We start from the raw sequence: 26088 nt of genomic DNA, 5'->3' as shown, positions 1-26088 counted from the left end.
GCAAGACATGTGGTATCGGTGTACACGGACCATCGGAACCTACAGTTCATGACGGCCACTAGACACCTTTCTCCCAGGCAGCTGCGGTGGATGATCTTCTTTGCGGGGTTCAACTTCCGCATCACATATCGGCCGGGGACGGAAAACCGGAAGGCGGACGCCCTGTCCCGTCAATCTGCAGTTAAGGAACCATTGCCTGCAACCGAGCGTTCCATCATTTCCCCGAGGATGGTATTGGGGGTTATCCAACCGGATACTTTCCTGAGGGGAATAAAGAGAGGGATCAGGTCATTCGCATGGCGGAGGTGGCTCCTCAGTCACAGAGAATGGCAGCTGAAGGACGGGATACCCCTGAAGGGCAGGTGCCTATTGATACCCACGCCTAGGCTAAGGAAACAAGCATTCATCTGGTGCCATGACTCTCCATGCGCAGGTCATTTGGGCTTTGAAAAAACGGTGGCTAGCATGGGACGGCATTTCTGGTGGCCAACCATGAGAGTGGATGTCAGGAGGTTGGGACAGGAGTGTCCTACGTGTGCTACCATGAAGGCCGACCATGGCCGAACCCAAGGGCTCTTACATCCACTTCCGACCCCGGATAGACCATGGGATAGCATATCACTGGACTTCGTGGTGGGCCTACCGGTAGACCAGGGGATGACGGCAATACTGGTGGTGGTGGATTACTTGACGAAAATGGGGCACTTCATCCCCTGCAAGAGAGTCCCTACGGCCGGGGAATTGGCGTCACTACTCCTAAAGAATGTGGTACGACTGCATGGCTTACCTGGGGTGATCGTGTCGGACCGGGGGTCGCAGTTTACTGCGCAATTCTGGAAGACTTGGTGCACTGCGCTGCATGTTAAGACCGCCCTGTCCACCAGCTACCACCCTCAAACGGACGGCCAAACCGAGCGCCTGAACCAAACGCTCAAACAGTATCTGCGATGTTTTGTGGACCAGGGCAGGGAAGAATGGGTCGACTTGCTATGGGTTGCAGAGATAGCCTATAACAACGCCACTCACAGCTCCACACAGTCATCTCCGTTCTATAGCAACTATGGCCAACATCCCAGGTTCTTGCCATTTCTACATCCGTTCAGAGAGGACAGGATTCCCGCCACAGCGGACAGGGTGGCACACATAAAAGACACGTTGATGCGCTCAAGGGCTGTCCTAATAGAGGCCAAGAGAAGATACAAGGCTGCGGCAGATAGGAAGAGAAGGCCCGGGCCACTGTACCGCACTGGAGACTACGTCTGGATATCCACAAGAAACATGAGGTTTCGAAAGAACAGTGTGTTCCATCCCAAGTACATGGGCCCCTATCGAATTACCAAGTGTATGGGTCCCGTGAACGTGAAGGTGTGCTTGCCCCAGTCATTGCGGATACACCCTGTCTTTCATGTATCATTGCTCAAACCAGCACCCTCCAAGCCGTCTGGGACACCTAGGCCGGTATGCGTGGAGTCGGAGGTGGAGTATGAAGTGTCGGGCATACGGGCGTCCAAATGGCGCAGGGGGAAGCTGTGGTACCTGGTTGCGTGGAAAGGCTATGGCCCGGAGGAGCATTCATGGGAACCGGCTGAAGGGGTTCATGCTCCGCGATTGGTCTCCTTGTTCCATCGGCGTTTTCCTGCCAGCGCTGGACCCGTGGGGAGCCGCTGAGAGGGAGGATGTACTGTCAAGAATTCCTGTCATACAAGGGAAACACGCCCTTATGTAAACAGGAGAGCTGTTACATAACTCAAGGGAAACACGCCCTTATGTAAACAGGAGAGCTGTTACATAACTCAAGGGAAACACGCCCTTATGTAAACAGGAGAGCTGTTACATAACTCAAGGAAAACACGCCCTATAAAGGGAGGAACCGGGAGGTACAAGGCTGTCGGATATTGTGTTTACACCGACGTACCTGCTTCGTGAAGAGCAGTGTTCCGGAGTGGTGCTCCAGTAAGGCAAGAACGGAGGTAGGTCGAGTCGTTACTCCCTGGGCCGTGTCTTGCCCCATCGTCACCTGTGAAGGACCCGGAAGCTCTACCGGTCAACCATTGAGCTTCGCTTTTTGACTCGGCTGAGTCCAAGCGCAGTGGCGCTTTTGCTGGTTGGAGTCGTAACTCCCAGCCCGACCAGAGACACAGGGACTGCCAGCTGTAACGCACACCAGGAGGTGTTTGCCGCGTTACAGACTCGAAGTCCACAGGATCGATCGAGCGGCTGCTCTCGGTTCAGTCTTCTTGCTTGTTATTGGGGTATCGGTGACGCATCACCAGGAGGTGACTCCGCGTCCCGGTGCAGTCTGAGGAAGAGGTTGAGCGGCTGCTCCCTTCAGGTAGAGACCCCGGCTGGGTGTTTCCCTGACTCCTCGATTCTCCCCAACACTCTTCGTGCCCCTCACAGCCTACCGATTGGCATTGTCGGCCATTTCATTTCTGCCCTCTGTTGGCATACGCCGGGATCGGCGTATATGCAGAGGACGGTTAGGACCATCCGTGCTGTGGGCTGGTAACGTACTTAGCCTGGAGGATTCCAGTGACTATAACTTTTGTTTGTTCTTTGTATTTTATTTGCCTTCATTAAAAGAACTAACCCTTCACAAGTGGTTGCGTCCTCATTGTCGTGTCTGTTAGACGATCCTGAGACGTTCAGGGCGTTACAGGAACCACTGAAGAGCCTTCCCCCCAATACCCACTTCCTCCAAGCGCCGCATCAGAATGTCATGAGACACCGTGTCAAACGCGGCGCTCAGGTCTAACAATAGGAGTGCCGCAGTCTGCCCCGCATCCAGCACTGACCGCAAATGCTCGGTCATGAAGAGCAAAGCAGTTTCAGTGCTGTGTTGGGCGCGAAAACCATTTTGACTCTCGTCAAGAATGTTATTAAGAGAGAGGTGGGCAGACAAGATGGAATTCACGTGTGCCTCAGTGACCTTGGCGGTCCAAGGCAGGAGGGAGATGGGCCGGTAATTCTCCGGGAGCAAGGGGTCAGAGTTGGATTTCTTCAGAATAGGGCTGACCACAGCTTGCTTCCAGGATGGCGGGACCACGCCCTCACTGAGGGAAAGATTAATCACGTCCAAAATGGGTTCACGACAGAGAGGCGGGAGACGAATAAGGAACTCCGGCTTCAATGGGTCGCGGTCCTTCCACCTTCGACCGCGATTTCCCCCCGCCACATTACGATGGGGGGGGAAATCGCTTTCCGACCGCGGAGGATGCAAAGACCGTCTGCCACGGAATCGCCACAGGCAATCGTTCCGATTGCCTGGCAGAGTGGTCTGCATCCGTAAAATGGTGGCGGTGCCTAGCAGCACCATCCGTCAAATTACGATGCGGTCTCCAGCCAGCCTTTCCGTGGTGGTTCAACCGCCATTGAAATGCTGGTGGAGATTGGTTTCTGGGGCCTGTTGCGGGCCCCCATTGTGTTGGGGGCAGTTGTGGGTGCACAGGGGGGTACCCATGGTACCCACCTACATTTCACTGCACCAAGTGGTAGGCACCTTGTGGTGCCTGCCATGTAGTGCAGTGAAATGCACAACATGCTATTTTCACATCGCGGCGGGTGCTACTGTCAGCAGCACCCCCCGCAATGTCAAAATGCAAGATTCGACCGCCATGGTGGCGGCCACATCCTAATCGGGTGTGGGGACCACTGCATGTATTGCGGACGGTCCCGGTCACCCCCACGATGGCGGACGGACTCTAGTCCATCCGCCATCGTAATTGGCCCCTCTGTTTCCCATGTGACTGCATTCCTGATTGTGTAAAAAATACCGGCATCATGTGACTCACTGTCAGCCTGCTATCAGTTGTGTTTCCACCAGCTTTACTAATTTACCATACAGTGAGAAAATTGGGTGCGGCTATATTTAATCTGCTGATGTATTCTCAGTTTGAGCTAGGTTATTTTTGAACAGGCCCAATACTAGATCTCTGATTAAACACTACTTGTTGTCAAGTATGTTTGTATAGTAAGTAAGTATGTATGTGTGTGGTATATGCATTGAGCAAAACTAGCCAAATGTTTGGAGAGATCTGTAGAGTGTCATAAGCATTTGGTGCCTGTGAGCTGTTTCCTGGGTCACATGACTAAGTGTAATTGGCAGTTGGTCTTTGTATATTCCTTGTGGAGAGTCACACAATAGAGGGCATGTGTGTTGGCAGGATGGACCATCTCACCAGACCAGGATGAGGGGTAGAGCTGTGCACAGATCCCACTTGCAGTTCAAAGGCCCTGCCTCAGCTCATACAAAAAGAACTTCACAGTGGCGTATTGTGAAAGCAGACAGTCTGGGACCAGGCCAGGGAGGCAGGAAATTTAAGACACTTTAGTGGAGGAAAACTCCAGACGTCTCTTCTGCTCCAAAGCTGGCACCTGGTACAAATTAGGACCCTCAGACCCACTCTGGAGAACACTCCCAGACCCATGGATACAACAGAAGAACTGCCCTGCTACAGCTGTTCTGTTGCTTGAGGCCTATCCTGCTCTCTGAGAAGAAAGACTGTACCTGCTCCCTTCATCCCAGGCAGAGTGACTCCAAAGGTCAGGTAGCTGACCTCCTGTTCTGAGCAACAGGGACAGAACAAGCTCCAGATGCCTCCCTGCAACTGCCCAGTTGACCTGCTGCACTAGACCTGCGTGGACCTGTATATTGACCTGCATAAGCCCTGGTGACCTCTCCTGGTGGGAGTTTCTGATCTCCAAGTGGTGTTCTGAAGGTCTTGGACCCTTGGATGGCATCAGAGAGAACTCCTCCTGGCCTAACTGTCAGCTTCATTGGAATAGATGGCGAGCAATGGAAATCTCTATTAAGCCTCGCCACACAGCTGCAAGCTTCATCGGAATTGACACTGAGCGACACCAAGGCCCACAAAGCCTCACCACACAGCTTAATCAGAACATATGCTGAACATCACAAAGCCTCTCAAAGCAGCACCACACAGACTGAGCATCAAGGACATAAGGTACAATCATCAGCAGGCCAAACTTGGAACCTGGTCCTTTGCCCGGCCTATGCTCCATCGCAGTTGGCCTGAATTTGTAACTTTGTTCCTGCCCAGAATGACCAGATACCCTCGGTTGGCGCTGTGCACCTTTTGGTGCTGCTTTTATCTAAATCTTTAAAATGTAATATCTACAGTTCTACTGATTGGATTTTTGTCATTATGGACTCAAACTGTTTATTAAAAACATAGTCTATGTTTCTAAATTGCCTTGGAATTTTCTTGTGTCGTGTTCTCACTTCATTACTGTTTGTGTGCTGCATAAATACTTTACACATTTCCTCTGGATCAACATAATTAAGGCTTCACCCTGTATACATCATGCATATACATTTTGTATGCTTACATGCAACCTTTATATTCAATATGTGGTTTAGCATATTGACGTGTGCGGTACATTTAAATGAATTAATAGTATGTAACTATTCCAATCACTATGAATTTAAGTAGAAGTTTATTAGGTTGATTAATAGACTGATGTTATAATGTCCCTTGCATATTCATGTTTAATAATGATTGTTTGTTTCACCGATTTATAATACAGTAATGTGTATCCATTTTGATTCTCCAGTTATCTTGACATAAGGCCTTAACCGAAAATGTTTTTTTTCAAAGCTGTCTGTATGCTGTTTTCTGTCCTTAGCAGGTGCAATATTGTGTTTCTAGTTAGCTAATGAAAGGCTTATGGTTATTTATTAGACTGCTAATAGTGAGGACTGTAGGACGAAATATGGCGACGAACGCGGAGCAACAATGGTGAGAGAAAGCATCCTATTCACGGTGTACAAGGAGGATGCTACATCCAAGGCCAACAGATGGGCACCTGACAGTTTAGAGATGGGAACTTAGGAAGTATGTCGACTCCCCTCGAAGGCAAGTACATGATTGGCTCTCAGCGTTGGGAATAAGATATGGATGTTCTGGCATATGTTAGCTGTATTTTTATTTGGTGTTTTATAGCTAGTTACACAGACTTCATCCTAACTTCGAGAGGGAGCAGATCTCTCTCTGCTGGGCTTCTCTGAGTGTAAAGCTTTATGCTAAGCACTTTTTCCAATTTCCTTTGAACTTCTACTGAAGCTCAAACTCATGCTGACATCTTCTATGCTCCCTTTCTTGTAGCCCCCCTTTAGAAGTTTCCGCATTGGCACATGCTTACATTTATAAAGGAACCTTTCTTTATGGATCACCTGATTGCAATAATCTGTTTTCTTTGCATTGTGGCTGTTACCATTCTGTATCTTATTTTACTATGACTTAACTTACTGGCACACTGTAATCTACAAACCGTATTGTTATACTTTTAAAATCAGTTCTTGATTTGCATACATTCTGGCTGGATTCATGTGCTAAAATAAACCCTTATTGTTGAATTTACTGATTCCTGGTCTTCATTGTGGAATCGCACAGATTTCACAGAAATGGAAATGAGAAACTGGTGGTAGCTCCCTTACAACACTTCAAGTTGACTAACAAAGGTGTATACCACCATTGTAGAAATTTGTTTGATGATTTCACTAAGAGATTTCGGTTCAGATGTCGATTCTCAATCACCTCTGAGGTAAGCCTGGCTGCTTTTGTGTCAATATATATACTAAAGGGTTAAGAACAGGTTATTTAGTGATGTTTGTGGTTCACCCAGCCAAGGATTGTGGTTTTTGCTTGAGAAGCATTAAGACCTCCCCCAACCCATAACCCAGTTTCTCACACACTTGTCTTGCTTCCATCTACGTCTGTGGACTTAGTAGATGAGAAGAGTGAAGGAAAAGCATCCAACCTGACGTGTATGGGAACCAAAGGGCCCAGCAGCCCATAAGCATGGGGAATTGACAAGGGGTGAAAGGAAAGAGATCCAGACATGTAAAATCTATTTCCCACACACCAGATTGCCTGTGTGTACAGTTGCTGTGATGCAGCACAGCTCTGCTTTTGGAGAAAGATGCGTATTGGATGCTAATAGCAGTTGTAGGATCACGAAGTTCCATTTGTCTCTCAGTAGGCCATCTATCTTTTCCAATTTGCAACAGATGGTATGTGTGACCAAGCATGTCAAAAGCTTTTGTTTGGCTGGGGACCAAAAACATTTGTAGGGTCTATAGTTTCTGATCCGAGCAGCAGCTCTTAACTAAGAAATAATGTACACTGGGGAAAGAGATGACATAGTATTCAGTGTCATCTGTTGATGTTGCTGTGTTACCTACTTCACGAAGGAACAGGTCAGGCCTACCTTTTAGGTGAAGCCTAGACAGAGCAGCTGTCAGGTGATCTGTTGTATGTACTTTGTGGGGTCTGACCCATCCCACCGGTTTTGGATTGACTTATGTCTGTGTCATTCCAAAATCATAGCCTGCAATTGGCTAATGTGGGTGCATCAGGAACGAGCAATGCCGCACACGCTGGTTGCCTGCCTGTATCTTCTTGTTTATGCCTGAATGCACTTTTGGTTTGCTGACAGCAATGAAACTCTGCTTCAGACGCACAGTGCTGCCCCACCCATAGAGGATTAACACGGCAGCAAGCAGCGTTGCGCTCACTGCTTGTGCCTTTATCTTGTTGTCCATCTACTCAGATTGTTGGCTATCGTGCATGTGCTTCGGGCTTAATGTACATTGACAATCGGCCTGTTCGAGTCAAGATCGCGCTATATAAAAATGCAAAAAATGGGGGGATGCAGGCTAGAGTGAAAGTTGGGCAAAGCCATTGGGGCTGGTCCTTTTTCTATGCCGTTGGATTGTTCCTTGTCAAACGATGGAAGTCTAGGCTATTCTTTCAATAGCCATCGGACTGCACTTCCCAGAGCGCCATCAGTGCATTGCGCAGGCACGAAGAGGCCTGTTTGTGTACAAGCTGGGACGGTGGCAGCAGGGACTGATGGTGGCTCAGAATTCCGTCAGGGCCCAGGAGGAACACCCGGCCCCCTTGAGACCAAGCAAGACGTCTGCAAGCCCCATGGCCGGGGAACGTAAGAGCTGCGCCCGGCGGGTTGAGCTCAAGAGGCCTAGACAGGAAGAAAGAGGCACAGCTGTGGAGGGTGTGGGATCGCTTCCTTGCTGTCACTGCCCTTGTAGTACCTATTTGGGCCATTTATCTTGTAAATGACCCTTGCCCTAGCCTTCAACCCCATTGAATTTCTTCAGAGCTGCTTTTTACCACTTCACTCAGATGTCTCCACACCTCTGCCAAGTACGTGATCATTTCTCACTAGTACTACTTCCAGGCAGCATTGAGCATTCCTCGCTCATAGTATGCAACGCTGCCAATTTATCCGAATACATGCCCTTCCGTCACTTCCCTCGTAAGTCTTAACTTTGTGCTCCACTTTCTTCAATCTTGTTAAGGTGTTAGGTATTCCACCTGGCATTCCACACATAAATGATGCCCTCCCCAGATGCTACATGATATTTTCTCAAAACCTTTACTCTTCTTATGCATGTCGTTATCTTATCCTTACAGGCACCCATTCTGGCTGATGACCCCTACTAGAAACGTTTGACCTGCTAAACTGGACAGGAGTTCCTTTCCACCAACCCTGATTAAGGATTCTCCAGCTGTGAATCTGGCTGCTCCCGCTGTTGACCGAAAGAAGGGGCATATTATCAAGCATGGCGTTAAAATTATCGCCGCTTTAGTGGCAGAAAACTGCCCCTAAAGCGGCTATAATGGGCTTGATAATATGCCACAGAGAATTCCAATAGAGGTCCATGTTGACTCCAGAACATGGGCTTCTATGGGAATTCTCAAGGGCATATTATCAAGCCCATTGTCGCCGCTTTAGCGCGGCGATAATTTTAATGCCGTTTCTTGATAATATGCCCCGAAATAGTGAAAGCTCTTGTGTGATAAAAAAGTTGAGCCTCAAATGCTATCCAATACGGAGAATAACATGACTGTGCTTTTGCAGTGCACTGCGAACTGATGGTGCCAAGCCCCAGATATCAAGGTAGCAATGTCCTCTGAGTACTGCTTAGGAAGCGTAACCACAGTGGACCGAACAGAATCAGTGTTACTTGGTCGAAAAGGTGTGGTACTAGCTGAAGACACAACTTCATTGTGGGGAAATACACAAAGGTGTTTTGGGGTAACACATCCTGTGAGAGGATAAAACACCAGGAATCCTAACTGCTTCTGTTAGAACCTTTTTTGAGTTTCCACACTGGCTGTAACAAGTGACATTTTCCCTTTTTTGTTCTTTGATTTTTAAGAAAAAAAATAATGAACCAATATCTCCCAGTCCCTCAGCAGCACTTCTTGGCTGTACTGGCTGGCAAAAGTGTAGTGATGAAGTCGATCTGTGATACTGCCCTTCTATTGTTCTTGATCACCTTCGGGTTGGACACCGTATCCACACTAGGTGTGACCCATGGATTCCTTTTCCCACCCAAGTCCTGGATATGGTCACTTATTGCGCATGGCATGGTAGAAAAGCACATCTGGGATGTAGGTGTGAGCCTGGGCACAGTGGTGGTAGCCAGCAGGCTCCTGGAACCTCTCTGGGGGGCATTGGAACTGTTAATCTTTTTTTGCAGTAGTAAACACTTCTGTGGGCATGATGGGTGCTTTTTCATACCTTCTAACATATGTAGCCACTTTCAATCTGGCATACCTGTTTAATATCCAAATCTATGATGTCCTGGGGTTTCTCGCAGGGGTCATGGTGGCTCTCTAACAAACCATGGGTGATAGCATCCTCCTGAAGGTCCCAAAAGTGTGCATGAACGTATTTCCAATGCTCCTGCTGCTTCTACTGGCTGTCTTGTGATTAACTACAATGATTGAGAGCAATCTGCTGGCATCCTATAGATTTGGGGTGCTGTCAAGCTTGGTGTACCTGTGTTTCTACCAAAGGCACAGCCGGGGTCACAGAGACATGCCTGATCGTTTGCGTTTGCCATATTCATCCCAGAGATCCTGCAGCCTCTTGTGGGACTGGTTGCCAACTTGGTTCATGGTGTCTTGGTGAAAGTGCACATCTGTTGGAAAACAGTGAAGCAAGATGATGTTGGTGCCCCATCTTCTATCACCATCAGTTTACCAGGGACCAACCCTCAAGATGTTGAGCATAGAAGGTACATCACTTATAATTCACGATACATATGTACAGTGTGTTCATACTTTTTTTTTAAAATAAATCTTTTTATTAAGGAAAAGAAAAATAACAATACAACAAAAACAACAACCTGAAAAGGAGCAAGCGTCAGGATTAGCACATCACGAAAATAGACATATCACATATACGACCAATACAATTAAAATAAACAATACAAATAATACCACGGGCACACAATGACATTAAATCCTTAAAGTGACTCCTTGTCCACATTAAATGGGCCATTGTCTGCAAAGGGGGTACATAAAAATCCTCTGTATTCGTTCCATGGGCCCCATATTTTAGTCCATTTGACTGGGCAGCCTCTGCTCTCGTATATCACCCTCTCAGCCAGCATGCACCAGTCCATGTCCTCAGCCCAATCCGTGCGTTGAGGCACGACTCCCCCGTTCCATATTCTGTCAATGTTACGTTTTGCAATGATACAGCCCAAGAAGAACCGTTATTGTTCGGTACGGTTGAGGTCGATTGCATCCCAAATGTTTAAGATACAGAGTCTAGGGGAGGGTTCTATTGATTTCTGACATATTCCGGGACATTGTGGATAAAATCTCGTTCCAATAGTGTTGGAGAACTGGACAGTCCCACCACTGATGTAGGAAAGTACCCAAGGAGCCACAATCCCGGGGGCAGAGTGGGTAGGTTGTCAAACCCATTTTAACGAGTGCTGTGGAGGTGTAATGAGCCCTATGAAGTATTTTAAGTTGTATAACCTTAAAGCGGGATCGGATTGCCTCCTCTCTGGGAGATGCCAAGGCCTCCCTCCAATCCTCGTCCGGTATTTCCCCTATGTCATCTGCCCATTTCATGCGAAGTTTTTCGAGTGGTTCCGGAAAGTTATTAAGTATTTTACGGTAGGTCAGGGAAATAGCCTTGTCCGGGAGGTAGTCGTCAAGGAGCCTGTCTTCTAGAGGTGATGAGACAGGCAGATTGGAACCCCTGGGGATGGCTTTATTTAATGCACTACGTGCTTGCAGGTAACAGAATGTTTCCTCCTCATGCAACTGGTACTTTACCCGCAATTCATCGAATGGAACCACTGCACCCTTCGTCCACATGTCCCCCACTGTGGAAAGACCAATCAAGTCCCATTTATCAAAACCAAGTAGACTCGACAGCATACCCAATTGACAGGATTCCAGCAATGGAGTAATCCGTGAGATTTTACCCTTCCAGCCTGGCGCAGCAGTGGCCGCATGCCAGATTGAGACTGTGGTGGAGGTGGGCGTAAATAATGGTAGTTGCTTGGGCCCTCCAAATAGCGCCCTCATATAATTGCCCGCCGCCATATTGAACCTATCCATTCTGTACGCTGGGTCCGTAATGGGACGGTGGGCCCAGTGATTGAGGACCACTAATTGCAAGGCCCAGTAATATATTTTGATTGCAGGAGGTGCAATACCACCATCGTACCAGTTGCGCAATAGTTTTGTCAGGGCGATTCGGGGAGTGCCGCCATTCCATAACAGTGAAGCGACCTCGGAATCAATTGTTTGAAAATATTGGGGTTGAGACGGGGTAGGGTGTGTTCTGTAGAGCATATAGAAAACGGGGAAGTGCCATCATTTTGAAGAGGGCGGCTCTACCAAGTAGGGTAAGGGGCAGTGCCCTCCAATGCTGTACGTCAGCCCGGAAGCGATGCAGGGGAGAGAGGAGGTTTTTCCTGTGAAAGACATCCGTGTCTCTCGTGACATAGATACCCAGGTAGAGGAAGCCATCCATGATTATGCTAGCCGTGCAACCTGGAGGAAGCCGTGGGGGGGTCTCCACTGAGGACATAATTCAATGACTTGTCCCAGTTGATGGTGTAGTCCGAGTATTTCCGAAAAAGAATGAGAATATGGAGCACTGCATGGAGCGCAGATCGTGGTTTGGCCAAATATAAAAGAATATCATCGGCATAGAGGAATATTCTGTCTGACCAATCCGGGGCCCAATTCAGGCCACTAATAGATGGGTCACCTCTGATCCACACCGCCAAGGGCTCCCGTGCCAGAGCGAATAGCAGCGGTAACAGGGGGCAACCCTGCCTCGTACTCTTCCCCAGCTCAAAAATTGCCGATCTACCACCGTTGGTGTTCATACTTTTTTAAGATGTATTATTTGTTCAATCATTTCATGCAAAAGGGCATATGAAAAAATAAGTACATTTTTACTTTGAGTTGGCATGCAAGGATGCCTGATTTAGAGTAACCCTATATACAATTTAAAAAATGGCACTTAATTTACAATTTAGCTTGAAGTTATGTTATACATAAAGAATTTTTTTCTTTTTGCAGTCATGGCATTCAGTTTGCAGAGAGAAAGTGAAACTTTTACCAGTCTTAGAAAGCAAGGGTGCCTCCTTGGTTTGATTTGCCATTTGATTATATAATTATACATGCCACAGTGAGGTGTTCGAAGTTATTAAAATAGCATAGCATTGGAATCTCTTAACTATTGAAGTCAGAACTAAAAAAATGTTTAACTAGAGGTTAAAAATCGTTGCCCAAAATTGGCTTAATGTGTCACTGGGATGTCTAGCACCATCTTTCAATCCCCTCAGCCAATGTCACTCCTTAGAGGCAGACCAAAACCAGCATTTAGTGTTCTTGAAATACACTTCATACAGCTTAATTTAACAAATTGCTATTTGCAGTTACTACCCTTGGATGAAAAATGGTATTCTATTGTTCATTGACTAAAGTCCCACACAATTTCCCCTGGATTGACAAGTCACACTGCCACGTTATAGGAGTGTATTAGTCAGCTTGATTTCTTGTTTTATCGGAATGTTTGAGTGGCAAATAGTGCGTCATAGGGTTCTCAGAAGTACAAGGGATAAACAAAAAGATCCTTACTTGATATCCATAGTTTATAAACCAGTTTGATATCCATAGGAAGAAGTATTTTCAGGAAAGAGTTTTTTTTGTGTTTCTAAACCTTTTTAGGTCGAGCCAGGGCAGGGCTTGCGCTGCTCTGCGAGGCATGCTGTATTTGAGTATGGGCTTGAAGCCCCGCCCACTCTCCGCCCATATTAGTCATTGGCTTGTGTCATTGTCCTTCATAAATACTGGCTTCTGACAGGATGCTTTATTTAGTCTGTAAGCACTATTTCCTTAAATGAGTTTCTCCTACTGCAGGCATGACATGCTGTCCTGCAACATTCAGCGCGCCATGGGGGCTTTCACTTTCCAAGCAGCCCGGGACAATGGCGGCTGCTTCCTTGAAATAAAATAGGTAGAGCATTTACTTGAGTTTGAGCTATTGGCATTGTAAATGACAATGCCTTTTATTTGTGTTAATTATCAAACCAGATAAAAAAAAGGCATTGTCATTTACAATGCCAATAGCTTAAACTCTCGCAAAAGCGGGAACTGTTGCATTGCAAATGATTGCTTATTTTTAAAATACACCTTATAATAGGAGCATGGGCCCAGTAAACTTTGACCTCTGGCAAATAGCCGCATCTTCCTTCTCTTTGTGACAGTCCTGTGTGGCCCTTGGTTTCCAGAGCACCGAAATGCGTTCTAATGCACCGAGGATCTTTCACACTGTGCCCCGCCCCCACCACATAGCAAATGGAGGGTCTGGACAGTACTACGAACTGCACAGCCTGCCGGTGACATTGCGTCACTGTGCCTCCCTTTGGCACCATTTGTCTCATTGCTTGTTATAGAATATTCTCTATACAGAACATCTTCTGTTGTAAAAACTATTTTTATACAGTACCACCAACACGAAAGCGATGAACTGTGTTGAATAAAAAGATACCTACATAGAAGAATTACTCTGAAGAACATTGAATTGCTTTACTGTCAAAAACCGTGTTAGTAAAGAGTGAGCATCTCGTCTGAAATACCAGGTACATAATTCACCAGCTCTCCTCCATTAAAGATGGAAGTCATCGACTTGGAAATGCAGATCAATCACACTTTAGCTTAGCTGCTGAACAACAATGCAGTTTTGACTGCAGCGCGCCCGTGCTAATGTCCCGTGACGCTGGTGTGCACGTCCTCGCGCCCAACCTCCACGTCTGCGCCTCCTACGTGTTCCATGATAACGCGCGGGAGAGAACAAACCCTGAGCTTTCCTAGCTGCAGATCACCCAGTGTTGGAGGCTGCCCCCACCAGAAAACGAAAACTTCCTTAACAACTGTTGCTTTCACGCTAAAAACAGTCCATACTATCAGCCAATAATTGTACCCACTCATGTCACTGCATGTGACGATACCAAGGTACTCCCAACATGTTATTACAATACCTACAGCATTAGTAATGCGTAGCTTTATAGGAATATTTTGAAAAAACATGAGGTGAACTATTGGCAAGTAGTGCGCCTCACCACTTTCAAAGATCACCAGCCGCGACTACAATTACATGAATTAATGCTTGCTCACATCCTTTGTGCATACTTCATATCGATTTAAAAAAACAAACATTTCAAGCCAAAGTGGAAAAATATCTATTTCGAATAAACGAAGAAAAGATTTCCCCACTTCAACAATAGTCTTTCTAGATGGCTAAAGACTGGCCTTTAGAAGCCTCCTCTTAACCTATCTTACCCCAACACTCTAATTCGTCTCAGGTAGAAATACCCCGACAGTGACAGAAATGACACCCCTAGCGTCTGTTTAATTTGACACCAAGAAACATTACCATCAATGCATGATATGCAACTAGGGACACTCACCGGTAACAAAAAAAAGAACAGCTGGGACTAACAATGCTGCACAAGCACCACACCCCAGGCATGGAAGAAGCAGCATACTATAGACAACACATATGTTAAGATCTCAGTATAAATCCACTTACCATCCTCAGCATGAATTATACATGCAATGTCAGGGCGAGGGAGGCCACCAGGTGCAGTGATTCAAGGCACTGTAAGTTGCTTTGAGGTACATGAGCACCGTTGAGTTACAATGCAGAGGATACAGTGCTTTTGCAAGCAGTGATGAGCTCAAGAGATGCAGTGTCTATAGTGTAGGGGGTCCTAGAGGCAAACACGTTCCTAGCTCCCCACCCCCTATGGTTTGTGAATCCTCAAAATGCACGTGCCCATTTGCCCGCTCATTTGCGCACAAATGATCCCCAGCCACATCAACCTTTTCTTCTGCGAAACAAGACAACAGAAATGAATGGATAGAAGCTGTGGGGTGCTGGGAGATTGTCACCCAATTCATAGAAGGCTTGCAGCCACAAAGCTTGTGTAATGAGTGTCAAGCAGCTGTATGTTTGTTACCTTCATCCACAATCAGCGAATACCAGGACATTGGCCCCACCATAGATTTATTGCCATTTAACAGAGGAAAAGATCAGAAGAGCCAGTGAGATATAGGTCAGAATATAGGAAGGACACAATTGATACCTAGGGCCTGATTCACAAAGGTAAGCTTACAGTTTGCAGTAAGTTTGCAACTGTTTTGGTGTTCACAAACTAGGAGCCTGATTCACAAAGGTAAACTCACACTTTTGTGTAAGTTTACGATTGTTTGCTATTTACAAAGGTATTTTACTAGTAGAATCTTTGCAACCGTGGAGTCTTAGCTGCTCCTTTGAGCCCCACACAACTCTTATCTTGGTGCTTGACCTCAGCAGGGTTCACGAGGCCTAGACTTATAAAAGGCTACATGCATCAAAATTGTAAATTGCGAATACCTTATTGTGAATTCCAGAGAATCGCAATTAGGTAATCGCAATTTACAATGTATGAAACTCAAAGAGTTTCAGATAGTGATTCCTAGGGGTACGCAAATCACTCTACCTTATTAATATTAATGAGGTAGATCGCAATTTGCGACCTCCTAGGTATCGCAAAAGCCACGGGGATGGTGGCTTTTAAATAAAGCAATCTTTTTTTTGTGAAGCAGCCGGTTTTCCCTAAAGGAAAACGAGATGCTTTACAAAAAGTGAAATTAAAAGTTTTATTTTTACTTTTTAAGAGTAGGCAGTGGGACCACTGCCTGCTCTTAAAAAACGCTGTAACAAACATTCACAAAGAGGAAGGGGTCACTGAGGGTCCCCTTCCAATTTGCAAATGGGTTACCACCTACTTAAAGTAGGTGGTAAAATGCGAATGTTTTGCGACCGCATTTCGGTCACAAAACATTCCTATGTACCGATGTGATTCGGTATTATAAAGGGTCACCCTAAACACGCCCCTTCCTAATTGCGATTCGCAAACCCATTTTGCTCTTCGGTAACAGGTTATCGAATCACAAAATAGGGTTTGAGGCATCTGAAAAGCATTTTATGCGTTCTTGTGAAGGCAAATATGCTAGATGCATGTGCCCCAAAGAGTAGCTGTTTGTCTCATGAACCCTGCAAAGGTTTAGCAATGCATGGCTGCTGTCACCTGAGCCCACCTAGATGACCTGTTTCTATCACCTGCACCAGAGGACGATGCAGCACATATGTGAAGAGACCAGGAGATATGTGAGGATCAAGGGGAGGTCTTTTGCTGAGTGTTTGCGTTGAATGTGCTGATTTGTGAATGTGTGCATTTCTGTGAGTGAGCACATGTTAGTGTGCCTGTTGGTGCGTGAACGAAGACTTTAGCTTAGCTCTACATGTTTTTTTTACACCCACGTGTGACCCAAGGGAACCTAGTTCATTGCACCAACGCTTGAACGTTAAAGACAGTTCATTGTAGTCCTGCAGACCCCCACCCAGTACATAGCTGAAGTTGTGTCAATGCTTTTGGGTTACTAACAGCCATGATACAGGGATTCAGGGAGACTGTGGTGTTTGGGAACAAACCAATTTCAGTCTTCTCAATACCACACACACAAACTGCATTAAGAAAAATACATTTTAACTTAAAAGCTAATATTTCTACAAGACCGCCATGCTGCTTAGCACATCTAAAACAATCACACAGAATATAATTAAAATAGCACAACTGCATGTTGTGAACACAAATAAACCAAAATGAAAATTTCTATCATAGTTAAAATAGCATCAAAAAACCTAACACCCTAAAACCTACTTCTATGCTCTACACTTGGAGATCATGGAGTAGTATAACTTACATCTAGAGTTTATCAGGGAGAACCTGGAGCAAGGACCTCCCCTGACAAATGGTCAAGGGGTGGGCTTTTTATACTGTAACTTATCTAAAATGGGAATTTCTTACATAACCTTAGGGATGTCTGTCCTAACTAGTGTACCTCCAGATGCTAGTCTTAGACACATTCTTTAAGCAAATAAGGTAAAAATACATGAATTCTGACTACACTGATTTGGCAATATTTCTTGTCTGACCTTGAAATAGAGATAAGAAGGCACTTGTTCGAGACGGATGTCGCATCAGGTGTCTTATCAATGTCACTGTCTGAGTGACTTGACACTTTCACAGGTTCTTGGAAAGATAAGGACAGACAACATCTATGCCAAAAGCAGACATGTTGATAATTCTGCAAAAAATAGAGACAATTGAGTCTATGCCTGTTCAAGATAGAGTTGGGACTCATCCATGGCTTGTACGTCTGAACTGTGATGTAATATGTTTGTAGCTGTGTATTGGTATTTATCTACCTTATAGGGAAAACCATGCTGTCAGAACAATAAGATAAAAAATTCTATATCTAAAAATGAACAGAGCAGGTACGATACTGAATATGCCAATTAAATATAATACCGCTTTGAAAAGGAAAATGCAAAAATTAGAATACAAATTGTCTGTTTACATTTTTTGTTTTCATGGCACAGTCCTTGTGTTAGATATAGAATCCTGTGCATGTTTTTGGTTGAAACCCAAGTTGCTTATCAATTCTCATTAGCGGACATGTAGAAATCATCAGTTTCACACACAGCATACGTGTGGTCATGCAGAAAACCAGGTAATGCATGCTTGTTGTCGTTAGCTCACACATTAGATGGACCAGCAAGTGGTTGCAATTCCAAACGTACTCAGTGATATTGAGATTACTTCATTTGGAGGCTCGGACGATAACAGTGAGTCAAGCCAGCCATCAGGCAACTCATCGAAGAGTGGCACTGGTGAATTTAGTCCATCATAGTTAGCATTTTGTAGTAGGTACAAATGCATTGCCTAGCATTGTCTATGGTGTGATTGCAACAGATGCAGTAGCATTTCCACATCTAGGAAAGCCACTGGGAGCTTTTCCAGCTGTAGATAAAAGATGATTTCAGCTGTACAGTTTATTCACCCGAACTCAGGTTTCAATTGATTAGTGACTAATTTATGAAAAGACAGTATCCAGTTCTCGCCAGGTCCAGGAAGCCAAGCATGTCCCAAATAGCGTGGTAGGGTTTCTCTGCATCTCTGTTCAGTAACATTGGATAGCATTAAATGTGAAACATTATACAGTAGTTCATGGAGTGTGGGGATGGACGAAGTAGGAGTAACTGATAAAACACAACTTAACCCGGGCATGATAATACTACAAATACCATGCAAGTAAACTGTATCATACAGAAGAGAGTGGCCTGTGTGATTTCTGTAGCTAAAAGTACCAATAAACAGAGGGTCATCTTCATTCAAACAAATGTTAAAAAAAGGAAACTTCCACGAATGGAACAAATGTGAATTGCACATTTTTTTATACCAGCATAAAGATTTATATTTCTGGCCTTCATGAAAATTCATAATCTGTAGAGAATGAATACTGTATATTATCCATGTAATCAGTGGATGGTCACTAACCGAAAATTGTGTTTCTTCCACTTGCTCGATACTCAGCAAGGTGGATGTGGATTCTTTGTTAGCCATCGTTTTTTGTGTTAAGGTAAAATTATAAGGCTAAAAAAGACTCCTTCATTCAGAAGTTGCCACAGCCCAAAACCTGATCAGAGAGCTTGTAAAGCCCAATTTAATTGTACAATAGCTCTTAACTGAGCCTTGCTTTGTTGTAACAGACACAAGTCTCCTTCAAGGAGATCTAAGTCTGAGTCAGGATGTGGCTCAATGAGTATTCCTGTCACTATGAATCGTTTATTTCGAGCAGGTTGTGGACCCAGAAGGAATTCAGAAAAATCCATGTTTTCTTTGATTGAGGACAAATGTTTTTCACATCCGAAAGACTGGAATGTGCTAACCAGTATTGCCACAATTTGCCCACAGAGTATGTGGTAATTGCTACAGGTGTATGATAGATAGATGATCAGAGCGATTAGCCTTAGGATCAGGGGTGTTGGAAAGAAAACAAAACATGTAGGTTGAAATCATAGGTCCATAAGGCTAAACCTTCAGATAAGAACTGAGTGGAATTATAGGTTCCATTCTCGATTACATCATTTATATCAGCATCAGAAATGTTTATTTGTGATTGTCAATTATTAAACAGGGTTAAGTTATCTTTTGGCATTGCAGTTTTTTAAGGTCTTTGATAGTACCTAACCCCACACAGTTGGTCTGCTGAATGCTTCTGTTCAGAATTTATTTTTTTCCAGATATAATGCATGCTCGAAATAGGGCGTCCTTGCCTTGAAATTGCCAATGTTTTGTTACCCAAATGCTTATCTCATTTTCTTTCCAATACTCATATACTTGGATAGCCACAGACAACTGTTTTTGAATAAATCAGCCTGTTAGTTGCTGTTGGATCTGACATCCTTGCAGGATGTTCCCCAAACTTTTTTCCTTCAATCCTCCTGTTTTTACTGACTTTGTCTTTGTTGGCCTTAGGACTCGGCTCACTTTACCACTTGCCAACCCATGCTAAAGCTGTGCTTTCTTCCCTAAACATGGTAAAATTGGCTTACACCCAACTGGCACATTTAGTTTGGCTGTACGTCCTCAGTAAAGTGGTCCTACATGTACCCAGGGTCAAAGATTAAATGCTACTAGAGAGCCTGCTGCACCTATCGTGCCACCCACTTTTTCAAACATGGCTCAGATCTGCCCTTAGTGCCTGTGTGTGCAGTTTTAAACTGCCATTTCGCCTTGGCTATATAAACCTTTATCTAGGCCTAAACCTACCTTTTTAATACATATAAATAGCACCTGGGGTAGGCCCTGAACAGTACAGAGGGCAGAGTGCAGTATATGTAAAAAGTTGGGAATGTACTTTTAACTTTTATATGTCCTGGTAGTGAAAAACTCTTGCATTTTTTTTTGTATGATTGTAAGGTCTGCTTCTCCCGTAGGATAACATTGGGTTACCATAGTACATTTAATAAGTGATAACTTATCAGTTGAGAGCAGGGAGGAATTTGAGTTTGGGCTCTAAATAATTGTAATTTAAAACCCCTTTTAATGGTAAAGAAAATTTGCATTACCTATCCTGGATCACATGATTAAATGTAGCTGGCAGTTGGTCTTTGTGTAGTGCTCCCAGACAGTGAGACAAAGGGAGACTACGTGTTGTCAGCATAGGCCATCTCTGACTTGATAGGGTGGCGGGGCTGTCACCTACCACACTTTGCATATCATAAAGACTCTGCCTCAGCACACTAACAAAGGGTTTAACACTAGTCTTTTGTGCCCTCAGATGAGATGGGGGCAGAGCAGGAAGGTAGGTAATTCCAGATACCTCTGTGGGGGTAGGGCTCTAGAAGCTTCTCCCACTTCAAAGTGGGCAACCAGGTATAAGTAGTGGACTCTGAGACATAACTCTTCTCTTCAGTACACTTCTAAACCAGTGAAAGACTCAGAAGAAGGACTGCTGTGCTGCTGTGCTGCTCTGCTGCAAGAGAGACTGCCCTCCTACCCTGCTTCTCTGCTGCCCTAGTGTCCTGCTACCTGATTGAAAAGACTGGACCTGCACCTTGAACCAAGGACCACCAGAGTGACTCCAAGGACTAGTTGGCTGACCTCCTGATCAAAGCATCAGGGACAGAAAAGTCTCCAACCACCTTGACTCCTACACCTGGACTCTGTCTGTTATGAGTCCTAATCCTCTAAGTAGTGTCCCTCTAGTCCTGGACCCTTGGAAGTAGGGCTAAAGGTGCTTTGTCAGTCAATTTGTGGTCTCTACCAGAACCGACGCATTTCACCTTAAAATTGGCACAGCTTTTCACAGCGCCTCATTGGAACCGAAGCACCGCGACACAGCTTCAATGCAAGCCTGATTCACAGCTTTCGCAGATAAACTACAGTTGTTGCATGCATCCTTGATGTGGATCTCGCAGCTGTACATCAGAACCAACTCAGCATGATGCTGCCTTCAACTAAGTCCATATCACAGCCCATGAGCTCATCAAAACCACCACTGCATGACACACCCTCAAAGTGGACCTCACATCACTCCTCAGGACTGCAGTTGCACTGTGCAATGCTCCACAACCAGGATTTAAGGTACAGTTTGCAGTGGGTCTAATGCTCTATTACGATCTGCCTAAACTCGTGACTTTATCTTAGTCCTACACGACTAGATTAACACAATTGGAACATTGTGCTTTTAAGCGCTATGTTTACCTAAACCTGTAAAATTGCATAAGTAACAGTGTGTGCATAGTGATGATAACAATGCATCTCTTTATAATCGACCAAATTCAAATAAGGATATTATTTGTTCAAGTTGGCATATGCATGTTAATCAGACATCCTTTGTTTTACAGCCTCTGTATCCCAGTCATCTGAAATAGAACCAGGAAATATTACCTAATTTATGGAAATTTAAAATAAAATAAGGTAATTACATTGTCTCAGTAGACCCTATGATTTGATATGGAACCTTTTTCCAAGCTTTGCCTTTGGGCACAAGATAAGCTGTGATGTTTGCTGTTTAGAGATCTGTTCAAGGTCTGAAGGATGAAACATGAAGTTGCAGTTCATGATCACAGGTTGTGCAATTGTTCTTTTTAGGCATATAGTATCCATTCAGTAGATGTAGATTGGTGATCATTGTTGACACCCATATTATACAAAGACTCACTCCTAGAGAAGTCCAAAAATAGGACCAAGTTGGATATAAGAATCTGTCATGAAACCAATGATAAGCAAGAAGTTCATGGCGTAGAGTGACTTTGGAGTGTGGTGAAAAGTCCTCTGTGCAAAGTTCAGAGTCACTCTCATCAATAGTTGTTTCTCGAAAAGGCATCATTTCGAGTAATGTGGGCACAGGTGGTATCTCATAATAAATCATGAAGATGTGTGAATCATTGCAGCTGTAAAGATGGCAGCATCTGATTCATCTGTGAAATTCATTGCTCTGTGTAAAGTTGGAGAGTGCGCTCAAATATCCCTGGCTGGGAATTTAAGCTAGTGTTACTCGTGTTCTCATTAAGGAGTACTTCATCCAGAGTAGGGAGAGGCTGAGAGGTTCTACTCTGAACCCTTTTTGGTGTCTGTGATGCTCGGCTGTAGATAACCGGTCACATAGTGCTTTTCACACAAGTGCTGCCCGTTCTTCTCCAAAGACCTCTGAATTCTCTTCTTTACCTCTCTCGAGCTTTTCCATCGAAGCAGGTGGCATTTCAAAGACTCCCATCCCTCACCATATAACCAATCATATATACATAACCCTGGTTCCCATTACATACCAACATGCATTTTTGTTAAGCCCAACCTCTCTTAACAACCTTTTGGGGAGAGGTCATTTTTGCAGACTAAACTGGACTATGTATTGGACTAACAATGGATCGAAATGAATTCACCCAAAAACAATGGAAATGAAGTTCTAGCTGTCGTATGTGAAACCCATGAATGTACTGATGATGTTAATTGTAAAAAGTTAATGCCAAAACCTTCTCATATATACCCGATCAAATGCTGCTACTTTAAGGTCTGACCATGCGAACGATGTGGGTTGTGTGGTAACTGCTTACCCACTAAAGATGAAAGTAAATCCCCAGTCCCCATTAGACCCAAGGCTAAAGCAGGGTTCTGACCGTCTATTAGTGCTGTGATAAAACAAGAGAGCTTTGTGCCCTCTCTGAGCGTATGTAACTCACACATTTTATTGATCAAAAATCCTAGTAAAGATACATATACTCTTGTGTATGACCTACCTACTTTTAATGCTGCTGTGTATATAGTTTTCCTGGCGTCCCAAACTCTGCAACCAATTTGTCATGTAGTACAGCGACCACATAATGGTCATGGAGGTGGACCATTGTTCAGATTTTTTTCTCAATCCCTACACATCTAGATAGCCAATATTCCTCAATTCCTACAGACCAGCTAACATGGACCCGCTTGCCTCTTATCTTTACCAAATTAACTTCCATCTTCTTCAAAAATTGGGAACGGAATCAAAATCCCACTCACCTTCATAGAGCCCCTTTTTCCACATCCAGATGGACTTCATCCAGATACTCAAATTCTGGACCTACATGTATGTTCTTGTTTTGGTTAAATGTTTTCCGGTCGGATGGAAGTGTAAACATTTGTGCATGCTGATGTGATTACAGGTGTGAAAATACTTATTGTTAAATGGTAGCGGCAGTCGTAGTCGATAACCTTTCAAGTATTGCCCGGCGGTAATCGCCTCTTATACCATTCGATGCTAAACCAACAAAGAGGCAGGCGCCGGAGACTGGAAGGCAGGAAACAAAATTTTATTCCGTCGGAGTGGAACACATCAAATCAGACAGCGAGGTATCGTCACGAGGTGCTCTAACTGCATCTCAGAGACCTGGTCTCTTATACACACGTTTATGACTTTATTGCAGGGTTATCGTACATGGCACATTCGTGAGATCACTTTGATACATGAAAGAACATCCTCAGAATCCCCGGCTCAGATCCGATCCCACACATAGATACAGTAGAAGTCCCCCACACCACCCGCAGTAGGAGATGGATATCACACAGCAGGATATTCCGCCAGTTCCCGGGGGTGTGTGCAACCGGTCGGGTCCCAGGGGGTGGGGGGCCTTGATCTGCTGTAATCCCTTTGATGTGGGGTGTTTCCTTTACAGTAGGGGCAATAAACTGCATCCGCAGGGCTAGGTGATGACCTGGGATCGGTTCGGACAATCGGGCGCGGAGGAAGGGGGTTATCAGAAAGGATGTATGACCATGTATGGGATGAAAAGGAGGTGTTGGTCAGGCACGGGGTGCGATTCCATGGCAGGGTCGCGCAGAAGGAGAGGTTTTACAGCCCATGTACGAGAGAGCGGGGGTGGCCAGCGCGCGGGGGATGTTCGCAGCGCCTGAGGGGCGCGCTGGTGATCGGCGATGAGCGGGGAGAGAGAGTGGGGTGCCTAAAATGGCTGCCGTGCGTTTTCGGTGCGTGGCGCTGGGGAGAGGCAAGATGGCGCAGATAATGTTCAGTTACAAGCTAAATTTCCACAGTCCTTCCTTTTAACATATCTCGCCAGCTTGTTTAGTTCGGATCTATCCCCATAATACTACGAACTTCCACCTCATACAAAGCTTTCATTCGTTCCGCTTCAAAGTTCAAAGTCTTAGGGCAGATGCAGTTCATAAAAAGCGAACATAAAGGTGGCAGGCACTGAATCCCCAAGCAACATCCACATAGTATCACAATCGGTATTAGGATAAATGAAAACAGCCTCCATCCCCAACTTCTAATAGTGTCCCAAAACCAACTTCCCAGTGACCATCCTTCTTGCTCCTGATGAACCTCTGCGGAAAGTCTGTGGAGGTGTTCAATTGCTTTGTAGACTGAGGGTGAGTTATCCGGTACGTAGGTACAACAGCTGGACCCAATGATGCGGCATGCTCCTCCACGATCAGCCAGAACCACATCTAGAACGAGGCGGTTCTGAAGAGCCACCAGGCGGACGGCCTGAAGCTCGGCGGTGTTGTTGGCGAGGATGCCAGCCGTAATGTTCATCGCCGTTTCGACTGCCTGAGTTAAGTGGCGGATGGCACGGCTGTTTGCCATTGGATCCCAGAGTGGAACAAGTCCCTTTACTGCATCCAGGAACTGTGCTCCGGTGGAGTCGGCTTGTACAATGTCTTTGGCACGTTTCTGTCGGTGATGGTTTGCTGGAGCCACATATGTCGGAGGAAGGACAAAAGCGGTGTAGCAGGTGCCTCCCCAACCTTTCGGAAGCCAGGTGTAGGCCTTAGTACCACAGACGAAGTACATATTTGGGGAGGTAACAAAGGAGGGTGGATCAACTGAGTCCAATGTTCGGGTGATGAGGCAGGAGCTGTGGCCCACCAGCTGCGCCCCCAGGCCTTCGAGGCACACAAGTCCAGTGATGTTGATGACGGATAGGGCCACTGTTAGGGTGGCGGCCGTCCGTTTCCGGAGGTAAGAGAAGGTGGGTCTGTCTGGGTTGTTGAATACCTGCATTTCAACTCGTTCTTTGGCAGGGATGTCTATGTGAAAGGAAGTGTTTGATCTCAGAGGACAGAAGGGGGCAGAAGTTTTTCCAGTTTTGTTCAGCCAGAACCCATGGTAGAAGTGTGACACAGTTTTGCCAGAAGTGGCATTATCCTTGTAGCTTTCTTGCAGGAGGATTAGCCAAGCGAGGCAGGAGCCATGGACAGAAAAAGGTGAAGGGATGAAAGGGATAGAGTGTCCGGTGGCATGTGGTAGCAATCCACAGATCCAGCAATTAGTGGCATTGGCGGCAAGATTGTGTTGGTGGAGCAACTGCACAAAAGAGTTATTCCAGAACTCCTTACGCCTTTCTCGGAGTTGGGGTGAAAGTGAGATCAGATGGTGTTCTCTCATGGTGGTAGGTTGAACGGTGGTCAGCAATGTCCTGTGAGCAGGTGCGCTCTCCTCTACGATCCAGAAGGTGACCACGAGGAGAAGGCAAAAGAGAAGGGTAATGAAAAGTGCAATAGTCTTTGAGCTGTGCATTTTGTCAGTCTTTGGGATTTTGTAGTGAATCTTCGGACGTCCGGTTGCTTCCATCATCTTCATGTCGGGTGCTTCCATCACCTTCAAGGGACTCGGTAGCGGGCAGAACCACAGACTTTGTTTAGTTTCTCTCCTGGTGGCCTTTGAGGTGGCTAGGCAACCGCTCTGAGATTTCAACTTAGTTTGTGGTCTGCTTAGCCGAAGTTCCCTCCTTTCGTCGTAGGTTATACCCTTCCTTGGATGGCACAGTGGGATCGGGATATTTCGTTAATTCAAGTGTCTCTGTATCCGGGCAGTGGCTCAG

General features: G+C 45.4%; 1 pseudogene; it reads left to right on the top strand.

Moving 5' to 3' along the window:
* The first annotated feature begins 9215 nt into the window (after positions 1–9215).
* The window catches only part of LOC146866508 (transmembrane protein 115 pseudogene), a 31909-nt pseudogene continuing 15036 nt past the window's right edge, over positions 9216–26088 (top strand).

The sequence above is a fragment of the Triturus cristatus genome, chromosome 2_1, assembly GCF_964204655.1.
Source record: "Triturus cristatus chromosome 2_1, aTriCri1.1, whole genome shotgun sequence".
Classification (NCBI taxonomy): Eukaryota; Metazoa; Chordata; class Amphibia; order Caudata; family Salamandridae; genus Triturus; species Triturus cristatus.
The sequence above is the reverse complement of the archived record's forward strand: the minus strand, read 5'-3'. Positions and strand labels throughout refer to the sequence as shown.